Here is a 21,783-nt window from a genome sequence, read left to right on the forward strand (position 1 = left end):
TTTTATTTATGATTGAATGTTAAAATTTTATTTAATCTTATATAAATTATATTTATAGATTAGTGCTTGGTACAAAAGTAATGCATTTAGTTCTATTTTTTAGTGAAAAATTTAATAAATATTGAATTAGAGCAAGCAAACTTGTTTTAATACTTGTTTTTCCAATATTCTCAAAAAGGAAATGAGATTTCTTCCACAATTCTTGTATTTAGCAAAACTGATATATCATTATTATAAATTAAGAATTACTTTTTAGCTATTTGGATTATTAACCTTCCTATTAGCTATCTTCATTATATCAATATACATATCGACTCACCATATGAAAATTAACGCGTTCTTTTTGGTAAAACTGGGTGGCTCATAATTTAATAAACTAGGAAACCGTAGCAACGTTACGTTAGCGGTTTAAGTGCTAAACAAGGGTCATTAATGCCATTTATTGGACCGGAACCTTTCTGCGGTGTTGCAAATGTAGTACTAACAAAAACGGCTACAAGAAAGTGGATAGCTAACAAATATATCTAGAATGGTGGAGGAAGGGTCATGGGAAGAGTTCATTACAGAACTTTCGCCAAAATTTACAGCAGACCTAATAGCAAAGACAGAAAAAGTGTAAAAGTCATAGTGTAGCCCTTTCGTGACCGGCTGAAACGATCGTGAGCTCATGTTTATGTGGGTATCAATATCAAAATAAACATATTTTTACTAGGAAAGATGATATCAATATGTTGTGTCTATCGTTTATTATCAGTAGTAATAACCCAAGGACATTGATAATTGTTCGAAAAAATTTTATAACAGATTTTGAAAGCTTGTTGCTTGGAAACAGACCGACGCCGTAGGCGGAGGTCTGTTACCTGTAGGCAACAAGCTTGAGAAAGTTGTTAAAAAATTTTTGAGCATTTATCAATGTTCGAGGGTTATTCGGATAGAAAATTTTTTGCTGGTTATGAAAAATTCATATTTTCTATCATTGCAAAAGTCCATAAACGCTTTCCATACAAATTTTTTACTGTAAACAGTATTCTTTGGTATATTTGATTCGATAATTTCATTAATATTCTCATCAGTATTACAACCAAATCGTGACATTTTGAAATATTGAATATTTGAAATGTCAAAATCGAAATGAAACGAAATGTAGGTATCCATAGCTACATGATTGAGTGAAAACAGCCCATGGGATCTGTTTTCAGTATAATGTTGGTTTTATTGGTTGTATTCAATCAGATGACCACAAATTAATTGATTTCATTGGATTTCTAATTGAGCAAAAAATTTTCAGAGTAACTAAAATTATTTAACGAATTCGCGCTTAGTTTGCAATAGAACACCCTATAAAGAAGGCTGTGTATTTTGACGGCAAAACCGATAAAGGTAAGTAAAAGATATCTTGTTTTTTATAAGTGTTTATATTATTGTAATGGGGTTGTGGTATAGATAAAGTTTTAACTTCAAGATAATAAACAAGATTTAAGAAATTATTGGTTTGTTTGTAGAGATCTTGTCCCGTAAAATTTGAATCTCACGATAGTGAGTTGCCGTCATACATTCAATTTTCAATAGCAGGAAATTAAAATACTAAATATTTATTGGTTTGACTTTTTATTAATTTTTCCATATTTTAATGATAAAAGTAGTTTTTCTAATTATTACAGGTGTGCCTCTCACCCACGATTTTGACGAAACTGTATTAGATGAAGAACCTGTATTGGATGAAGAACCTATTCCTTCAACGAGCCCTTCTTCAGCAAAGAGGCAATGGAAAGACATGACATTTCAGCAAAAAATGTTTGTTCTATTTTAGTTAGTATGTAATAGCATATTAAAGAATTATAAAAATAATTTTTATTTTGCCCTAATGGTGTTTTACGTTTAATAAAAATGAATTTTTTCATACACTTACGATCCTGTATTCATAGAACATAAGCCCAGAGCGCACGAACGTGACATGTCATTTGTGACAGATTCAAACAATTAATTTTTTTCTGCATTTTTACACCTTTTTTAGATACCGTATATCGTATTTATTCAAAGGGAAACTTCATTTTCACTCAAAAAAAATTCAGGCCTGAAAGGGGTAGGACTCTTAACACGGTACTGTAAGCTGAATAGGCATTTGAAGCTGATGAGGTTAGCAGATGATAACCTGCGTAGATTTTGTCACCTAGGTATAGGAAGAAACAGCCAAGCACATTTCGTGTCAGTGTTAGTAGGACGGACAGCCTGCAAATGTGCGGTTATTTACATTGGGCGAAGAAAAGCCACCGATAAATAGCTACATGGAAGGTTCAATCTCGAAGCTATTAGACCTCTTAAAAAGGGTTAGACTAGAGAATGTTACCTAAGATTAGCCATACCATGTTACCCATAACAAATCTGAAAAGGTCGCGGTGGAATAAACCAAAAGTCACATTGATCCTATTTGTCTATCTAACTTCAATTTAATCTACATTGGTTAAGAATTATTCTTCTTCTTTTGTCTATTTACTCTCGAAAGAATATTTTATGTCTCTGATGTTGGCCCTAATGTTGGACGGATTGCAGTCAAATCTCATGATTTGGGTCTATTTCTTCTTAACATAAGACCATATTCTTTGTTCATCGTGTCGAGGTTGTTTATTATTATTAAACCAGTTCATCTTCTGATCAGACTACTATTAGGGTATCGTCTGTATAAATATCTAAGGTTCGTAATTCTTTTGTCAACTATCGTTATTCCGCCTGACCATCCTTGCAAAACTTTTCCAATATTACTAAAAGATACGAAAGAACGGTATTGACTATTTATTTTTTATTAAAACTGTGTTGACAAGTTTTAGAGTAGTAGATATAGGCCAATCAAGTTAGGTTTTTACTTGACATAACGGAAAAAACGAGGTTTGACAGTTGAAATGTGTAGTACGAGATATTACAAAAGGACTACCATCTTGGGATTCATTAATTTTTTAGTGGAACTATTTTTAAATAAACAATCAAAACGTCATACTAAGTTTTTTGGCTCATAACTTAAAAACATGTTTATTTAGAGATTTGACGTCCACAGGTAACTTTTTCAGAAAAAAAGATACATGGAATGAGATAAGCTAAAAGAAAATCGGTTAATAAACAAAAAAGTTTCTGCAAAACGGACTACAAAATCGCTGTTTTTGAATATTGTTAATAACAATTTTATTGTTTATTAAAATATGTTTAAATATACCTAAATTTGAGGGCATTATGATGCTTGAATGGTGGGCAAAAAATGGTCCAGATCTGTTAAATAGTTTGTGCAAAATTGAATTTGTTCATAAATTTTTTTTAAAACGAGCTAATTTCTGAGTATGGTCCAGTTAATTTGACTGAATGGATCTCAATAATCCGGGGCTTATTTCCTTCTTTAAGATGTATACTAATGGCCTATGAAAAAAAAAGTAAAAAAATTACATATACGTACACAAAATTATTTGTTAATAAATAGCAGTTTTTAAACATATAAACAATTACAATAATTCCGTAGAAATTAGATCAAATTAAACGGAAATAAAAAATGCGGAAAGCTGGTTAAAATACACAACTTAAAAAAAATTAGATCTTACGCTTGGGGGCTGAGATGGCCCCTTTTTTGAAAAAAATTACTGTTACGTTAATTAACAACAATAACAGATGAAATTAACCAATCTTTTATAATAAAAGTCAAAGTTTTTAACAAAGTTTTTAGCAATAAAAAATGTTAAAAATTGTTTAAACAAGAGTGTTATAAACAAAGAGTATTTTGCGTTCCGACTAAAGTAAAAAATAGGGTACGGCTGGCGAGCGCCAGCAACCCCTAAAGTTACGTTATACTGACCACAAAAATTAACTTTTAGTTGAATGAAAAATTTTGGTCATTCCTTATGTTTACGAGGTCTCTGAATCCGAATATGGAGTATATTTATTTCTAGAATTAGTGGGACATGTTCAAAAATCAAATTTTGTCCAAAAATGCAAAAAATCAATTATGACGATTTTTCAATTTTACCTCGCTGTATTTTTGGTCGTGGTAAATATTTCCTTTTGAAAATTTTACGGTGTGATCTTTGAAGCATTTAGATAACAATGAGATTTGTCCAAAATGATTAAACACATTAAAAGAAAAGTTTTTAATTTTTAAACATTTTGTCGTCAGATTTCGTTAGTTTCATGTTTACTTAAAAAAGTTAAGTGACAAACTTTGTAGTTTGTAATTTTAACCAACACAGCAATAAAATATGATTCATTAAGAAGTTTTCCCCAAAAAAATTAATTCACAATATGCAATAGGAAAAATGTTATGTGACTTTATAGACGAGCGGCACACTCCAAAAAGCTTATTTCTCGAGATACTGACCAGGGTGTGGAGAATGGCTAATTTTGGTCATACTTTATTATTTTTGATGGTGCTGAAAACGAAAATTAGGTTTGTTTTGAATTTTGCGTGGGGGAACATTGTCAAAATTGCAATTTTACCCTAAAAATAAAAAAAAAATAAAATCACGTTTTTTTGCGTTTAACTCGCTACAAATTAGTTCCACTTTAATATTTTTTTCTAAAATTATTATAGTATATATTTCTCACCTTTCTGAAAAAAATGAGAAAATGCTTCAATCTTTCTGTCCTACTATAAAAAAAGTTATAAATTGTTTGAAGTAAAAGGTGTAGATTCTTGAATTGCAAAGTTTAATCGCAAAAGTTAAGTGACAAAATTTGAAATTTAGCTGTTTAATCAAGTTTATATTAAAATCTAGAGAACAAAGAACAAAATGTTTTATAGGAAAAAAATGGTGTAACTTTTAATTTTAAGAAAAACGTGATTTCATTATTTTTTTTTATTTTTAGGGTAAAATTGCAATTTTGACAATGTTTCCCCATCTAAAATTCAAAATAATTCCATTTTCGTTTTCAGCATCATCAAAAACATAAAGTAAGGCCAAAATTAGCCATTCACCACACCGTGGTTAGTATTTAGAGAAATAAGCGTTTTTTGGGGAAGTGCCACTCGTCTATAAGGTCGCGTAACTTTTTTCCTGTTGCATATTTTGTCTCAAAATTTTCCAGAAACCTTCTTCATGACCTATGTTTTAATTCTGCGTTGATTAAAATTATAAACTGCACAGTTTGTTACCCAAACTTTATAAGTAAACATGAACCTAATGAAATCTGACAAAAATTGTTTAAACAATTTTCCGACCGCGGTACCTCTTGTTACTCTCTGGATTTGTTATAAGGAACATTTTTTTAGTAAGTTTGTGCAAAAAATACGAATCGAAATAATTAACCTAACGTGGTCGACGATACAGCCTGGACTACACACAGTTTCAAAATAGAGCGCCCGGAAAAAATGGCCTATACCTATCGGGTTCTACTGTACCAAGTTTACTAATTTTTTTTATCTATGTTACCACATTGAAATAATAACATTTATCTTATTTTCATTGCAAAATTATCCAAAACAAAGCAGCTAATGGGATGTATAAAACTTTTTTGAAGTGGCATTTTTATTGTTATTTTTTAAATTTATTTATTTAAAATATAATTCTACTAAATAAATGTGCACCAGAATAATATTCATAAAATTCAAGTTTCTACCAAAATACATATATAATATTAAGCTTCAAATCCGGTATACTCTCAATGTTAAAAATGAGCTGAAACAGTCCAGCGAATGGTAGTGCGCGAATTTATTCTCATTCGGCTACGCCCACTATTTTTTTACTTTAGTCGGAACGCAAAATACTCTTTGTTTATAACACTCGTGTTTAAACAATTTTTAACATTTTTTCTTGCTAAAAACTTTGTTAAAAACATTGACTTTTCTTATAAAAGATTAGTTAATTTCAGCTCTTAGGGTTGATAATTAACGTAACAGTGATTTTAAAAAAAAAATGGACTTCTTAGACCCCAAGGGTCGTAGGACCTAAATATTTTTTTTAGAAGTTGTGTATTTTAACCAGCTTTTCGTATTTTTTATTGCCAGTTAATTTGATCTAATTTCTACGAAATTATTGTAATTGTTTATAAGCTTAAAAACTGCTATTTATTAACAAATAATTTTGTGTACGTACATGTTATTTTTTTTACGTTTTTTTTTAAGTTATACTTCTTTACCGGCGATAGAGGGTGATTTTTTTATATGTTAAAACCTATCAGCCCGGCGCATGCGCATTATAACTTTGTTCTGATTGGATGTTCAAATGACATGTCAAAAATTATCCGATATGGCAGCTGTGGTTTGGAGGTAAAGGTAAAGGTAAACAAATGTATAATATATTAATAAGGGAAAATGAAAAATGTAGTATGTCAAAGTGTGTAAATAATTTTATTTCCTTAGCTGAGCGCTTTCGACATAAACGTCATCATCGGAGCTAATGGTCAAATACTAAAAAAGTACCGCTACATAGAGGTGTAAACAAGTGCATCTTAGGAATGTACATTTGATTTTTAAATTTTGAATGCTAACTTAGTCCTCCGTACAACAGCAAACAGCAAAAAAACAGAAAGAAACGGCCACATACACGTTGCACAAAAAAAAAAACCTTTTTTTTTGTGTTTTTTTTGTGCAACGTGTATGTGGCCGTTTCTTTCTGTTTTTTTGCTGTTTGCTGTTGTACGGAGGACTAAGTTAGCATTCAAAATTTAAAAATCAAATGTACATTCCTAAGATGCACTTGTTTACACCTCTATGTAGCGGTACTTTTTTATATTTGACCATTAGCTCCGATGATGACGTTTATGTCGAAAGCGCTCAGCTAAGGAAATAAAATTATTTACACACTTTGACATACTACATTTTTCATTTTCCCTTATTCATTCAAGTGTGTACAAACTTATCAGTCTTTCAACTATATTTATAATATATTAGTTTTATTGTTGTGAGGACAGAAACAAAAAAGTTTATAATATTGTAGTGACTTTTAAATAGTTTTTAAAAGCAACAGGTACGTAATAATTGTTAATGTATCATGGGTATAAACCTACCTATTTGATCTGCCAAAATACATAGTATGTAATACTTTTATTTATATAATTTGATTACCATCAAAATTTCTATCAATATTCACCTAATATATTGTTTTTTTACTATATGTTTTGTTGTATTTTTTCAATTCTAAATCATTTCAATTCAAAATTAAAATATTACGGTTACAATTAATTGATAGTTCAAACAGAAACGAAATCAAACTGACTCCGGTATGTGTTATATTTCAATAGATCAATTTTATTTTCAAAATATCAAAATATCACAAGTTTAATCCGTTTAGTTAGTCGATCTTCGTAAATAATGACACATAGTGTCCGTGGCTAAGCGGAGAAGGCGAATGAATTCAAATACCAACCGCTCTTATCAGCGCTGGTTCGAGTCCCAATAGAAACTTTCTTTTTTGTTTTTTTTGATACATTTTATGATTGTAAGTATATTTATTATATAATTGTATTTTCAGAAAATACGTATTTAGTTAAAAAATTTTTTGACAATTAATGTTCAGACATCATTTGTGGCTTGTTTAATGTGTTTGTGTGTGTTTTATTCTTTTATTATTTTAATTTTTGGCACTGTTCTAATAAAAATGTTTGAGAAGTAGTAAGTATAAATTAGTTTAATATTTAAACAAAATATAAATAAAAAGTATATTAATTTCGTTTAAATCATATAATAGAAGTATAACTTCTTACGTGCGTACAAAGTACACACACATTCTTTTTTTTCATAGGTTTTTAGTATACATCTTAGCGAAGGAAACGAGCCCCGGATTATTGAGATACATTCAGCCAAATTAACTGGACCAGCCTCAGAAATTAGCTCGTTTTTCAAAAAATTTTATAAACAAATTAAATTTTGCAAAAACTATTTAACAGGTCTGGACCATTTTTTGCACACCATTTACACACCATAATGCCCTCAAGTTTGGACATATTTAAACATATTTTAATAAACAATAAAATTGTTATTAACAATATTCAAAAACAGCGATTTTGTCGTCCGTTTTGCAATAACTTTTTTGTTTATTAACCGATTTTCATGTAGCGTATCTCATTCGATGTATTTTTTTTTTCTGAAAAAGTTACCTGTGGACGTCAAATCTCTAAATAAACAAGTTTTTAAGTTATGAGCGCAAAACTAAGGTTGACGTTTTGATTGTTTATTTAAAAATTGTTCCACTAAAAAATTAATGAATCCCAAGATGGTAGTCTTTTTGTAATATCTCATACTACACATTTCAACTGTCAAAACTCGTTTTTTCCATTATGTCGAAAAACGGCTTATTTTTTACCAACTTAATTGATCTAATACATATTTTTTATCAAATGAAATAAATAATTTTTACCCATAAAAAGTTTAATAGAAGTACTATAATCCTGTAATGTATGCTTGCTGGCTTTTTCTAAAAATATATAATTTAAGATAAAACCATGATGGACGTGTAATACATAAATCATAAAGTGCAACCTCATCAAATAGCATACATCAGTATTTCCTGAAATCTGAAATAAACTGATACATAATTTCAAATGTTCAATAATCTATGAAAAATTCTAAAAAAACTGAAACGACAAAAACAACTTTAAAGGTGAATCATTAATAATATCGATTCAAAACAGAATCTGCACATCCATATTTTAGAATGTGAAGCCGAAACTTACTACAAGTAGGAAGCATAAAATTATCTGTGTTAATGGCAATATTCAGGCAAATATTTTAAGGATCAATATATAATTATTGAATTTTAATGCTAGATAGACTTTTAATGCTTTGCATTCAAAGAGGTGTTAGACAGGGTTGTGTGTTACCCCCAACTTTGTTTAACGTATACTCAGAAATAATTTTTAACGAAGCCTTGGAAGGGCAATGTGTAGTTCGAATCGGTGGAGAACGTATTAACAACATCAGATATGCAGACGACACCGTGATCATGGCTGAAAGTATAGAAGATCTTCAATTCCTTATAGATCAAGTTACTAGACTAGAGAATACTCCAATAACGGACTTGGTATAAAAACAACAAAGACAAAGTTACTTGTGGTTAGCAAACAAGACGTCGGCCCTATGCAACTAATTGTCAATAATGAACCTTTAACAAAAGTTAACCATTTTATATACCTAGGATGTTGGATAAACAAAATACTAAATCCGGATGAAGAAATTAAAACTCGTATAGAAATTGCAAGACGAGCATTTATGCAACTGAGATCTCTTCTAAACAACTCTCAGCTGAATTTACAACTAAATTCCTAAAATGTTATGTGTATCTTGTATTACTGTATGGATGTGAAACCTGGATCATGAATGTTAACATGATGAACAAATTAGAAGCCTTCGAGATGTGGTCATATTTTAGAATGCTCTGAATATCTTGGTTTCAACGCATTTCAAACAGAGAAGTCTTAAAACAGGGTAGGTCAAGGCGAAGGTGACTTAATGTAGATGATAAAAAAGAGAAAACTTGAATATCTCGGGCATATAATGAGAGGTAGCAGGTACAGGATGCTGCAGTTAATACTCAATGGAAAAATCGACGGAAAAAGAGGAATTGGTAGGAAGAAATATTCATGGCTCCGAAACCTTCGTCAATGGACTGGCTTATCAGCAGATCAACTATTACATGCCGCACAAGATCGAGAACGATATGGCAAATTGTCGTGGAAGCTACCAACGCTTAAAATTTGGGCACGGTACTTAAGAAAGAAGAAGAATGTTAGATGATAATTTAAAAAATAGTAAAAATTGCTGCTTAAAAAGATAAAAATAATAAATTCCTTGGTTTTAATTTTAGGTCTCTTCCAAACTAATCTGACAAAAGAAAGAAATATCCGCGGACTGGAAATTATGTATAATGTCCACTTCAGAAAAATGGAGACGCGATGATCTGAGAGAAGTGAATAGACGACATCTTACTCAATAAGGCAAAACAAATATTGTATAATGTGCTATACAGAAGAGTGCTCTACAATTCCAACAATTAGTGGGTATACCAGTATGTTTATGACCTAATAAATAAACAACCAACCAAAATCTCCCAGTGGTGTAAAAATTTTAAGAAAACTTTAGTTTTTCCAGATGATACCCACATATATTTGTGGATATCAAATCTGCATATGAGAGTAAAGAGACATACATTGTTTCAGCTCATATTGGAATTTCAGATACTACTTTAGCCTGTTTACTAAGAGAGCTACACTGCGTAGTCACAGCGTCACAGGCGCAGATAGCAAAGTCATAGTCGAGAACGAAATTTCAAGTCCGTTCATTTATAAAAATAGAATAAGATAAAGAACAAGCCAAAGATATCAGAAGGTCAACTCTACGTCAACAAAAGCTAGTAGAAAGAGTAAAACACTACAACTAACTCAGCACCATAATAAATGAAGAATGGACTAACAACCAGAAGATAAGATTGTAGATTATCAGAAGGTCAACTCTACGTCATCAAAACCTAGTAGAGAGAGTAAAACACTACAACTACCTCAGCACCATAATAAATGAAGAATGGACCAACACTCAGAAGATACGATTGTAGATTATCAAAAGGTCAACTCTACGTCAACAAAACCTAGTAGAAAGAGTAAAACATACAACTATATCAGCACGATAATAAATGAAGAATGGACCAACAACCAGAAGATAAGATTGTAGATTAGATAAACTAGATTCACTTTGAGGGCCAAACAAGGGCCTTCTTAAAAAGCCACAATCTCTCTATACGTATAAAAGTAAGAAATGTAAGTAAGTATAATAAGCCGAAAAACAAGAGGAAGATCTCCAACACGACGAGCAGATCAAATGAAGTTTCTGTTAGTGATGTTGATTATAGTTACTTTTTAGTATTCGTTACAAATCGTTACTTTTGTATAAAGTAATCATTTAAAGTATTCGTTACTTTGATTACTTTTGTATTTGAGTACCGGTAATCATATCGAGAATCGCATCTCTCAGTACATATTTTGTATTAGTATTAGTAGGATACTTTGATTAGTATGATTACTCTTGTATGTGAGTACCGGTAATCATATCGAGAATCGCATTTCTCAGTATTTCATATAAGTATAAGATCCGATATAACGACCTTCACCAATCTATTTAATAGATAGAAATTAAATGATATGTAATTGTTCTGTCATTGGTGCTCCACAATATCAGTAATCTCGAGTAATCTGTTTGCATCAATTAAGTGCTAAAAACAAACTCTCGAAACTCTAGATGACGTACCTTAGCAGTAACCCTGGGCACCCAGGTGCTTCGGATGTCGGTTATGATTGCAAATTCGTGTTCAGTGACCCCAAATACCCCGAAATAAGAAAATATGGCCCTTAATATACTGATTTTAACATGTTTATGCATTTTTCGATGCGTTTTATACACTTTAAAACATAGTAATGCATTTCCACCTATTTTTTATTGTAGACTTTTTTATAGACGTCATCCTAATCCTAAATACAATGCAAAAAGTTGCAAGTCTCTATGTACCTACTATATTTAAAAATATATTTATTCCTGTGTTTTTAGTGTTAAATGCCCTGGTCTAATAAAAACAATGCCATACCTACATGTAAAATTAAAGTTGATGATCATAGTCTAGAAATATTATCATTTCTACATATTTTCCGGTCAATCTAAGCTATTTTTTTCTAGGCCTGATAAGAAGAGTGTGTATTTATTATTAAAATCTAATGTGTTACATTTTTATTTTCAAAAGAACTAACATCTGTGAAATTCTGTGAATTATCTAACTCGACAAATCGTATAGACATTTGTTTCTGGGTGCATGCTTTGTTAAATGATATACCTTCCTCTGTTTCAGCTACTTCACAGCGCCCTATAATCCTGTAAAACTCTTCATAGCCTTCGCCCTTCATAGATACAATTTTAATTAACTGTACTGATACCGAACACTCGTGGAATAACGGTCCGACTCCGATATCAACCGATATCAACCGAGTAGATACAATACTCAAAATCAAAATAGGTACTCGCTCTGATACGATTGGTACGAAGTAATCAGAGTAATCAAAGTAACGATTTACCTCTATGTATAATAATCGTTACTTTCGGTATTTGTAAGTAACGAGTACTTTGTAACGAATAGTTACTTTTTCAACATCACTAGTTTGGAAAATCCCTACAAGAAGTCGTCCATCTGGCACCGGATCGCGGCCACCAGAGCTAACGATGTTTAAAGTATTACCACGCCCTGTCAAGAGCTCAAAGGATGCATATTAGTCTAGACGCCAAACAGAGGTCACCGTGTCCTTTTCAATTCAGATGGACAAACTCAACGATTTCTTATATATTTTTGTCTGCTGATTACTAATTTCGAGGGTGGATTTCGATCCGAGTGGTCAAAAAAATTGTTATAAACAATTTAATTGTTTATAAATTGTTTATAAGGCTCTGGCTAATAAACCAAAAGAGATAAGAAAGAATGTTTCAAATAAAATTTGTTCGATGATAAAAAAGAAGAAAAAAACGTTTACTAAACTTAAATCCAACAATCAGAACTCAAGATATTGTAAAATTAGTGCACAATGCAAATTGCAAATTGCAAAATAAGTATTTTTCGAAGCTTTATCGATCGTAACTCGGCTTCTACGCATGCAAATGAGCCTTAGTAGGTCACATTTTAAAGCTTAATTAATCGGATTCCAAACAAAGGTTGTTAAATTACTTTATCTTCATTTTTTTAAGTTGTACCCGTTTAAAGTTATAATTTTCTTAAAAAAATTGTACATTCATTTGTTTATAAGGGTTTCAAGCAAATTTGAGCTATAAACATTTATACTTTAATTAACAATAATGATAGAAGAACTCAAAAGGAACATTTTAAGCTTAGTGAAATGTTCGTAAGTTTATTTTTGGCCAAGATATCGATATTTTAATGGCGCGCTCTGATTTCAACCTTTTTTTGAAAGGTTTTGACCTTTGTATTTTTTGGTTGGCTCACCATGTTCTTTACAGTATAACCAAACTTTGCTTTTACCTTGGTCATCATTTTAACTTTAACATTTTGCTTTAATTAATATGGTTTATACTTATTTTACACTGATGATGCTCTTGTTACAGAGCGAAAACGTTTTGTTTCTATGTTTGCAGTCCTATAGGGGCTTTTTGAACTAATATACCTTTTACCAAGACAAAAATTTTACTTATTAATTTTACTTCTTATTTAAAGTATTCGTGGGTATTCGTATACTTAGTTATTGAGACACGTTAATCTATGTAAATACAAAAAATATTCAAAAGTTATTAGCAATGTTTTTTGGGCATTTTTGGAATTAATAAAATTTACCTGAACCGAAAACAAAATAATCCTTCTTACCCCATTCTTCTCACTCAAAATGTTTCCCCTTGTAACTTACCTGAAAAAAAAACAAATATTATTTTGTACTCGTAACTTGTTTATCATTTTACTAAAATAGATCAGTCACATGTTTAATTGTAAATGTCGATGTAAAACCTTAATTTTCCGACCACCCTGAACAGCACAATATTACATGTTGAATAAAAACTACAATCTTCATATATTATATAATAGACCTGGATCCCGCTTACCAAAACAAAGTTTATTAATAGCAAGCTGAAAACTTGTTAATATCTTAATGGTGTCTTGACGGACAAACTTTGATGTACGGGAACACTGGAACAGGGGAAGTTTTAATTGTGGAACGAGTCATCCTGACAAGTTTGTGACTGTGAAAACTAGCAGGTTGATTTTAAGTTTATTCAACAGCAAACTTTTTATAATATAATATGAAAAAATGATTGTCCGACAGATATGTTGGGCATTTTAATAGATCCGACACGTAGAACATAATGTCAAATGACAGGAATTATATTGATGGTAAATAGCAGTCTTATTTTTACATACGAGTTTAATGAAAGGGTAACAAATCAATTAGAAGTTCTGTCCGACAAAATACATATGACGCTTTCGCTGTCTGAAGTTCGAACCCTGTCATCTGTTCCACAATTAAAACTTCCCCTGTTCCAGTGTTCCCGTTCACCAAAATTTGTCCGACTAGACACCATCAAGCTATTAACAAATTTTCAGCTTACTATTCTTCTTCTTCTTAAAGTGCCTATCCGTTCCGGATGTTGGCGATCATCATGGCTATCTTGACTTTGTTTACTGCAGCGCGGAACAGTTCAGTGGAAGTCGTGTTATACCACTTTCGTAAATTTTGAAGCCAGTAAATGCGTCTTCTTCCCGGTCCTCTTTTACCATTTACATTCTCTTGGAGAATCAGTTGGAGAAGGCCGTAACGTTTTTGATTTCTGATTACATGTCCTAGATATTCTAATTTTTTTCTTTTGATGGTTATGAGAATTTCACACTCTTTTCAAATTCTATGCAGGACTTCCACATTAGTAATTCGGTCAACCCAGGATATACGTAATATGCGCCTATAACATCACATTTCGAAAGCTTCGAGCCGATTCATAGATGCAGCAGTTAGTGTCCACGCTTCCATTCCGTAGAGCAGAACTGTGAATATGTAGCATTTCAACAGACGGTATTTTCTTTTTAATGATGTGTCCCGACTGTTGAAAATGGGTCTCATTCTAGCTTACTATTAACCTTCCGATGACCAACTTTTTTGTTACACGGATGACCAAGGGGTGGGGGGGAATGACACTAGGTCAAAAATGATAATTAACAAAAAATGAAGTTTTTTTTTATTTTTTTATGGCATGGACTTTATGTCATTCAGCCAGTCACAACATGAGTATTAGTGTCATGTGTATTGTATATGTTGAGTAAGTGTCTTGTTACTTTGCAAAGTCGACGTCATTAGCGTAAAACTACTTGAAATTACACATAATAGACGGTATTTTACTAAACATCAACTTCAGCATATATTTTTTATTCGTAAAATATAGGGAATTTTTTTTATTTCAAAATATGAGGATATCTAGAATGATATTAAAGTCAAATAAAAAAATAATGAGTTAAAAATTGAAAATACTTTCGGATTTATTAAAGAAAAACATACGCTGGGGTCACAATTTCCCCCGCTTGGTTATCCAAAGGTTAATAAACCTTTTTTCGGTACGCCGGATCCAGGCCTATAAATTTTATTGTAAATAGTTACATTACATTTTATATATTATGTGAGATACACATGCGATCCTTTTTTTAATTGCCCAGATGCTCCTAAAAAGAACACCATATTTCCAAATTTAGGGCTGGAATAGGTATAGTAGTCATTATATCCAACGTACGTATCTAACTGTACGTGACATCGATATTAATGATACAAAATTTGGGTTTCGCAAAGACCTAGAAACGCGTGAATTTTTTTTGTTTTCACCTAATATACTGATATAAAGCTGTCTGGCCTGGAAGTATACGTTATAATATTCTTATTGCATATTTGATAATATTATAAACAAATTTGCAATTTTCGTCAAAAATTTTTTAATGGGTGGCTCTTTCTTGATTTTCTATAAACTCAGTTACTCTATGGGGCATTGATCGAACTAAGTAGTCTATATCATATTGCAGAGTACGCATCCAGATTCTTCTCATGACATGTCACAGCTCTTTTGAGTTTACTGGAGGGCGTAGCAATCGATTTATGTTTCGACCTACCATATCCCACACATATTCGATGGATGACAAATGAGCTGATCTTGATGGCCACTATATACCAGATTCTGGTATAAACTCCATAGCATCACGGGAAATATGAGACCTTGCGTTATTTTGTTTGCATTTGAATTGATTTATAGGTAAAGATGTAAAATCGGTTACAGTACTTCAAAAATATATCGTCAAGCTGCCAGAGTGACGTTAATAAGAACTAGAAGTGATCTGCTTTCTAAAAATATAGCACCCCATACCACAATGCTTGGTTGTCTTGCTGTATGACGTTTAACAGCCTATCTATATTTCATGTCTCACCTCGAAAACGTCGTTCTCTTATGCACACATCAGAGCTACCCAAACAAAACCTAGATTTATTACTGAATCAGACAAACTTCCATTGCCATTCTAATTTTTCCGAGCTCCCCGCCATTCGAAGCGTCGGGCTTTATGCTGTGCTATCAAAGGTAACACCAAAAGCAAAAGGTAACTCAGTCCCATTCCAAATAATCTTTGATTAACTGTTCCTATTTCGGCCATCCTTCCTGTAGCTACAACTAAATCATCTCTTACTTGGTGTACAATGTTCTGTCAATTTTTGAGAGCAAGAAGTCTAATATGGCGCAGATAACGCAGATTTCAATATTCTAATACATCCAGAGCATCCACGACGCCGATAAGTCTCATTATTGGACCACCTCCTCCAAACTGTTAACACTGTAGATGCATCTACTTCAACTCTTCGTGAAATTTTCCGTAAACCAAAATCGGCCTCTTTTATGCCTACAATTCGATCTTTTTCGAAGTCGCTTAAAAGAAGAAATTGGTAACGGCTGCGAACTCTTGGCGTTTTTAATTATTTGGATAATTTTTGAATCAAAAACAATATAAAATATCTAAAAATTAGAAATAAACTACAGTAAAACAGACAGCTTCATCATTACATTAACAATATCACTTCTTATTTTTAAACCTTTTTATTTCTTTTTTCTATTCCAGTTTTTGTTCCAAATTACTTTCAGTCAGCAAATTTTATCATTTAATTGGTATTATATAGTTATTTTCCTAACTAGTGCGGAAAGTGATACTTTCCCGCACGCGACTGCCGTTGACCCGAACGACGCGGTAGCGGAGCGGGACACAATTTGTCATTGTGGTTTTAATGATATGTTAGTCCTTTAATCAAAACAATTTCATTAGTGACCTTTTCATCAGAAGTTTCTCGTTTTAAAAGCTCCCAAATATTGTCCATCTGATTAAGGTCAAAAGTTCAACAAATTATTAAAAGTATGTATATAAACATGTAATATTTTCAAATGTTTTATCGGTGTTTATTATTAAATATAATACAGTTAATGTATAACATTAACATTGCATAACAAAATTAAATGTAAAGATCATATTTTAAACAAAACTTACCTAGTGGAATGGTTGATTTTTGTAAAATTCATGGGTGGTCATAATAATATGGCCAGGGACTGTATGTCAAAGTGTCACGAGGGCAAAAATTCGATAATAATTTTATTAGAGATCGAGTGCAATTTATTGCGATTATTTCATGAATAAAACTGTTCAAAACCAAAATTTTATTGTAATTAATTTATGTAAGTACAAATTAGTACAATTAAACACACAGTTATTGTAAATATTTGACGGTTGAAAGTCATCACTTTTATAATTTTTGAAACATTAATTGTCGCTAATGTCACTGAATGTATTTTTTCGTAGCAACGAAGGGCATCTGACGTAGTATACTTGACGACGGGAAATTATCAAAAATGATCAGTTTAATTTGTATTTCTGTAGCTTTCTATTGGTCAGAATCTCCTATGAATGAAATAATTGTGTATAAAATCACAAGAGAGTGAGAATAAATTAAAAATAATGCGACAGTTTTTCGAAAATTTGTTGTCTGGCAATGGCTATTTCCCAATGACAACAAATTTGAGTAAAAATGAAGCATTATTTTCTTATTTATTCTTACTGTCGTGTGATATTCGTAAGATTATTTTTTAATAAGTATATTATGGATATTTTCTTAAATCTGACAGTTGTCAAAACTAGGAAACTGGTTGCCATTAAACAGATACAATCTACTTAAAAAAATTCTATCGGTAATTTTCTACAGTAGATAATTCTCAGTATAATTTTAATCTGATTGGACAGAATTAAACACGTGATCAACTATCTTACTATACGATTGAAAATTAAAATCATCAAAAAATTATCAGTTTAATTTTTATTGCTGTAGCTTTCTGTTGGTCAGAATCTCCCATGAATGAAATAATCGCGCTAATTTCAATAAAACGTGAACACAATAAGATAAATTTGAAATAAATTAGGAAATAATATCTAACTATTAGTTTATTGCATGTATTATAAGATATTATAATGCCATATTACAAGGTAATAATTTACTTTCTCGCACGCGCGCCGTGCGGGAAAATTTACTTTTACGCACGCCGTGCGGGAAAGTGCAACTTTCGGAAACGAAATGCGTGCGTGAAAGTGGATCTTTTAGCACGGCCGCAGAAAAAAATTATTTGAGTAGTAAATTTCTTATCAAAAAATAAAAAAAAATGATAAACTGTGTTTAATCTAATGTAGATAAAATTCCACAAAAACATTTTAGTTCTCGGCATTTTATCAACAATTCTTTCCAATTTAATTTTAAAACACGTTTATACTGTAATTCTTTACTTTGTTTTCAAACTCCAACACGCAACGATTTTAAATGTTTCTGGTTATTAACCAAAATCAATGAAATATAAATTAGAGATAGTAGTAAAAGCCGCATAGGTTTTACTACTTTTCGGAACCGTTTTCGTACCTGCTCGTGCAAGAAATTTCTTTTCCAATTTCTGTTCAGTAAAAGTAAAAAGTTTTTCTCAGTAATTGTTAAAGGTTAAAAGTTAAAATTGTTAAAAATATAACATTGTTAAAGAGTAAAAATAGAGTTGCAATACTTTGTAACTTCAAAAATTCCTCAGTTAGGTATATAATGCTGAGAATGCCAAACGAAAAAGAGCTGTTACTCAGAATAAAAACGGCCAAAATCGAATACCTCGGTCACATCATGAGAAAGAGTGAAAGATATGGACTGCTGCAACTAATCTTGCAAGGAAAAGTAGAAGGAAAGCGAGGACCAGGAAGGCGAAAGATTTCCTGGCTGAAAAATCTACGTAAGTGGTTTAACACAACAACCACAAATCCTTTTAGAGCAGCAATGTGCAAAGTACAGATTGCTATGATGCTCGTCAACATCCGAAACGAACAGGCACTACAAAAAGAAGAAGGTGTATAATACTCGTAATGCCCCCATAAGAGTATCCACGGCTTGTTTTAGTTTTTAATACTTTCACTTAGATACTGCGTGACGTAATAAACTTCACATGTCTGTTATTCATATTCTTCTTTTTCTTCTTCGGCTTTCTCTCATTATGAGTTCGCCGGTTTCGTCCTCCTTCTTCTTAAAGTTTCCTCTCCTATCGGAGGTTGGATATCATAATGGCTATGGTCACTTTGTTGGCTGCTGCTCTGAATAGTTGTAATGAACTACAGTTAAACCATTCTCTAAGGTTCCTCAGCCAGGAGATGCGTCTTCTTCCTATGCCTCTTCTTCCTTGGATCCTTCCTTGCATAATAATTCTCAGCAACTCATATTTTTCTCCTCTGGTAATGTGACCCAAATATTCCAGTTTTCTAGTTTTTATACTTTTCATAATTTCTAACTCCTTATTTAAACGTCGTAGCACTTCAACATTGGTAATCCTTTGAACCTTTTCGTCCTCCACAGCACTCTATTCTCCCAGTCGCCATGTCTGAGGTCTCTATCTACGGTCGTCATCATTCTCTTTGCCTTATCCCTATGCGGGGTCGGCTTCCCTAATTGCATTTCTCCACACAATTCTATCTTGGGTCATATCAATGTCAATCCCCTTTACCAACATGTCCTGCCTTATTGTCTCCCCCCAGGTCTTCTTTGGTCTTTCTCTCCTACTCCTTCCAGGAATCTGCACTTCAGCTATTCTTCTTCGCATTGGGTGATTAACGTCTCGACGTTGAATATGACCAAACCATCTTAACCTATGCTCTCTCATTTTGGCATCAATTGGTGCCACACCTAGACTTCCTCTAATATACTCATTTCTAATTTTATCCTTCTTTGTCACTCCACTCATCCATCTAAGCATTGTCATTTCCGCCACATGCATTCGTTGTTCCTCTTTCTTCTTCACTGCACTACATTCAGTTCCGTACATCATAGACATGTTCTTATAAACATGGTACATGTTCATACATGTTCTTGTAAACTTAACCAATGCCGGGATGGCGACGGCGAAACGGCCGACGGCGAACTGGCTCGAAGGCGAAACGGCCGACTTCGAAGCGGCTCGACGGCGAAACGGCGACGGCGAAACGTCCCAGTCCGTCATCAGCATACATTAAGCACCATGGAATGTTACCCTGTAGTTTCGCTGTTATCTGGTCCAAAACTAATGAGAATAAATACGGACTAAGCATAGAGCCTTGGTGCAATCCTACTTTCATATGAAATTTATCAGTCTCTCCCACACCTATTCTAAGACTAGTCATTACTCCCTCATACATATCCCTCACAATCTTTACATATTCACCAGGGGCTCCTTTCTTATTGAGTGCCCACCACAGAATCTCTCGAGGAACTAGCAAGATCAATGAATACCATATGAGCGTTTGTTTCTTTACTCCTGTATTTTTCCATCAACTGCCTCATAATGAAAATTGCATCTGTTGTTGATCTGCCCTGCATAAAGCCAAATTGATTCTCGGATATTTCGGTCTCTTCACGTATCCGTCTATAAATTACTCTTTCCCATATTTTCATGGTGTGCCTAAGCAGTTTTATAGCCCTATAGTTTGTACATTGTTGTATATCTTCCTTGTTTTTGTAAACAGGTACCAGTATACTGTTCTCCATTCGTCTGGCATTTGTCCAACTTCCATAATTCTATTAAATAGACCTGCTATCACCTTGTTCCTGTCTCTCCCAATGCTCTCCATACTTCCCCAGGAATATCATCTGGTCCTACCGCTTTTCCTTTCTTTATTTTTTGAAGCGCTTGAGCCACTTCCTCGTTTGTTATTTTGGTGACCATTGCTGCTACTGTCTCCGTTGATTCTACAGGCTGTCTGTCAAATTCTTCATTTAATAAGCTGTCAAAGTACTTTCTCCAGCTCTTTTTGACATCCCTTTCGTAAACTAGTATTTTATTATTTTCATCTCGGATACATCTATCTACGGTAGGTCTCTATCTACGGTATGCGGCAAAATAGTAAGGTCTCTATCTACAGTATGCGGCAAAATAAACAGTACTGAAATTCGTATGCCTCAAATTTGTATGTGTCAGGCACCGAAAGGTACTGAGTGGTTTCCGAACGTCGTTATAACTTATGTGAATTCCATGATAAAGTTAGGTGCTTCAGAATGGGTCTCAGTTTTGCAGAAAAAAAATTTATGGTGGAGTACTATTTTCGGTCATATGGAAAAGGTCACGAAAACGGTCCAATCTTAAAACCAGCAGTGGTTTCAGCAGGAAGGAACAACCTGTCACATTGCTAGGAAGTCTCTTCGAATACTGCGCGATCATTTTGGGAGTTGTCACTCACCAGAACTAACGCCACCAGATGCCTGCATATAGGGAATGCTGAAGGAGTCAGACAGATCCGCCGTCTGCCATTTCGGAATTGCGGACTGGTATTAAAGATTTTTTCGTGCCAGAGACAGTGCTCATTTTAGTTTAACAATAATAAATATGTTGATTTTCTCCCTTTTTGCAAAAAAAAAATCGTTGTTTTGATTTTTGTGAGATATCAAAAAGTCAAAATTCGATAAAACTAAAAAAACTCAACAGCGTTACCTCGAAAAACTCATAAGCTAATAAAATTTTGTTAAATTTTTTGTTTAGCATGATAGAATGATGAGTTCTGATGTTCACCGCAAAATTCATTGTTTCTTGAGGTGTCTTTCAAAATTTGCCACCGTTGTTGGCTTATTTTTCAATTTTTTTTTTGAACTTTTTTTTGAATAGTCTATGAATTGTCCTGAATATGCCTATTTAATTAAAAAAAAATAATTCTACCATAATTTCAAAAAAATGTGCTTGAAATATTGATTTCAATCCCTACGGCCCCCCTTAAGGATAGGTATGACACGATTTTG

General features: G+C 32.6%; 1 protein-coding gene across 2 annotated transcripts in view; it reads right to left on the minus strand.

Moving 5' to 3' along the window:
• The window catches only part of LOC114339579 (uncharacterized), a 597,550-nt gene that overhangs the window by 477,634 nt on the left and 98,133 nt on the right, over positions 1-21,783 (minus strand). The window lies entirely within an intron of this gene.

This window comes from Diabrotica virgifera, chromosome 2 (genome assembly GCF_917563875.1).
Source record: "Diabrotica virgifera virgifera chromosome 2, PGI_DIABVI_V3a".
In the NCBI taxonomy this organism is placed as follows: Eukaryota; Metazoa; Arthropoda; class Insecta; order Coleoptera; family Chrysomelidae; genus Diabrotica; species Diabrotica virgifera.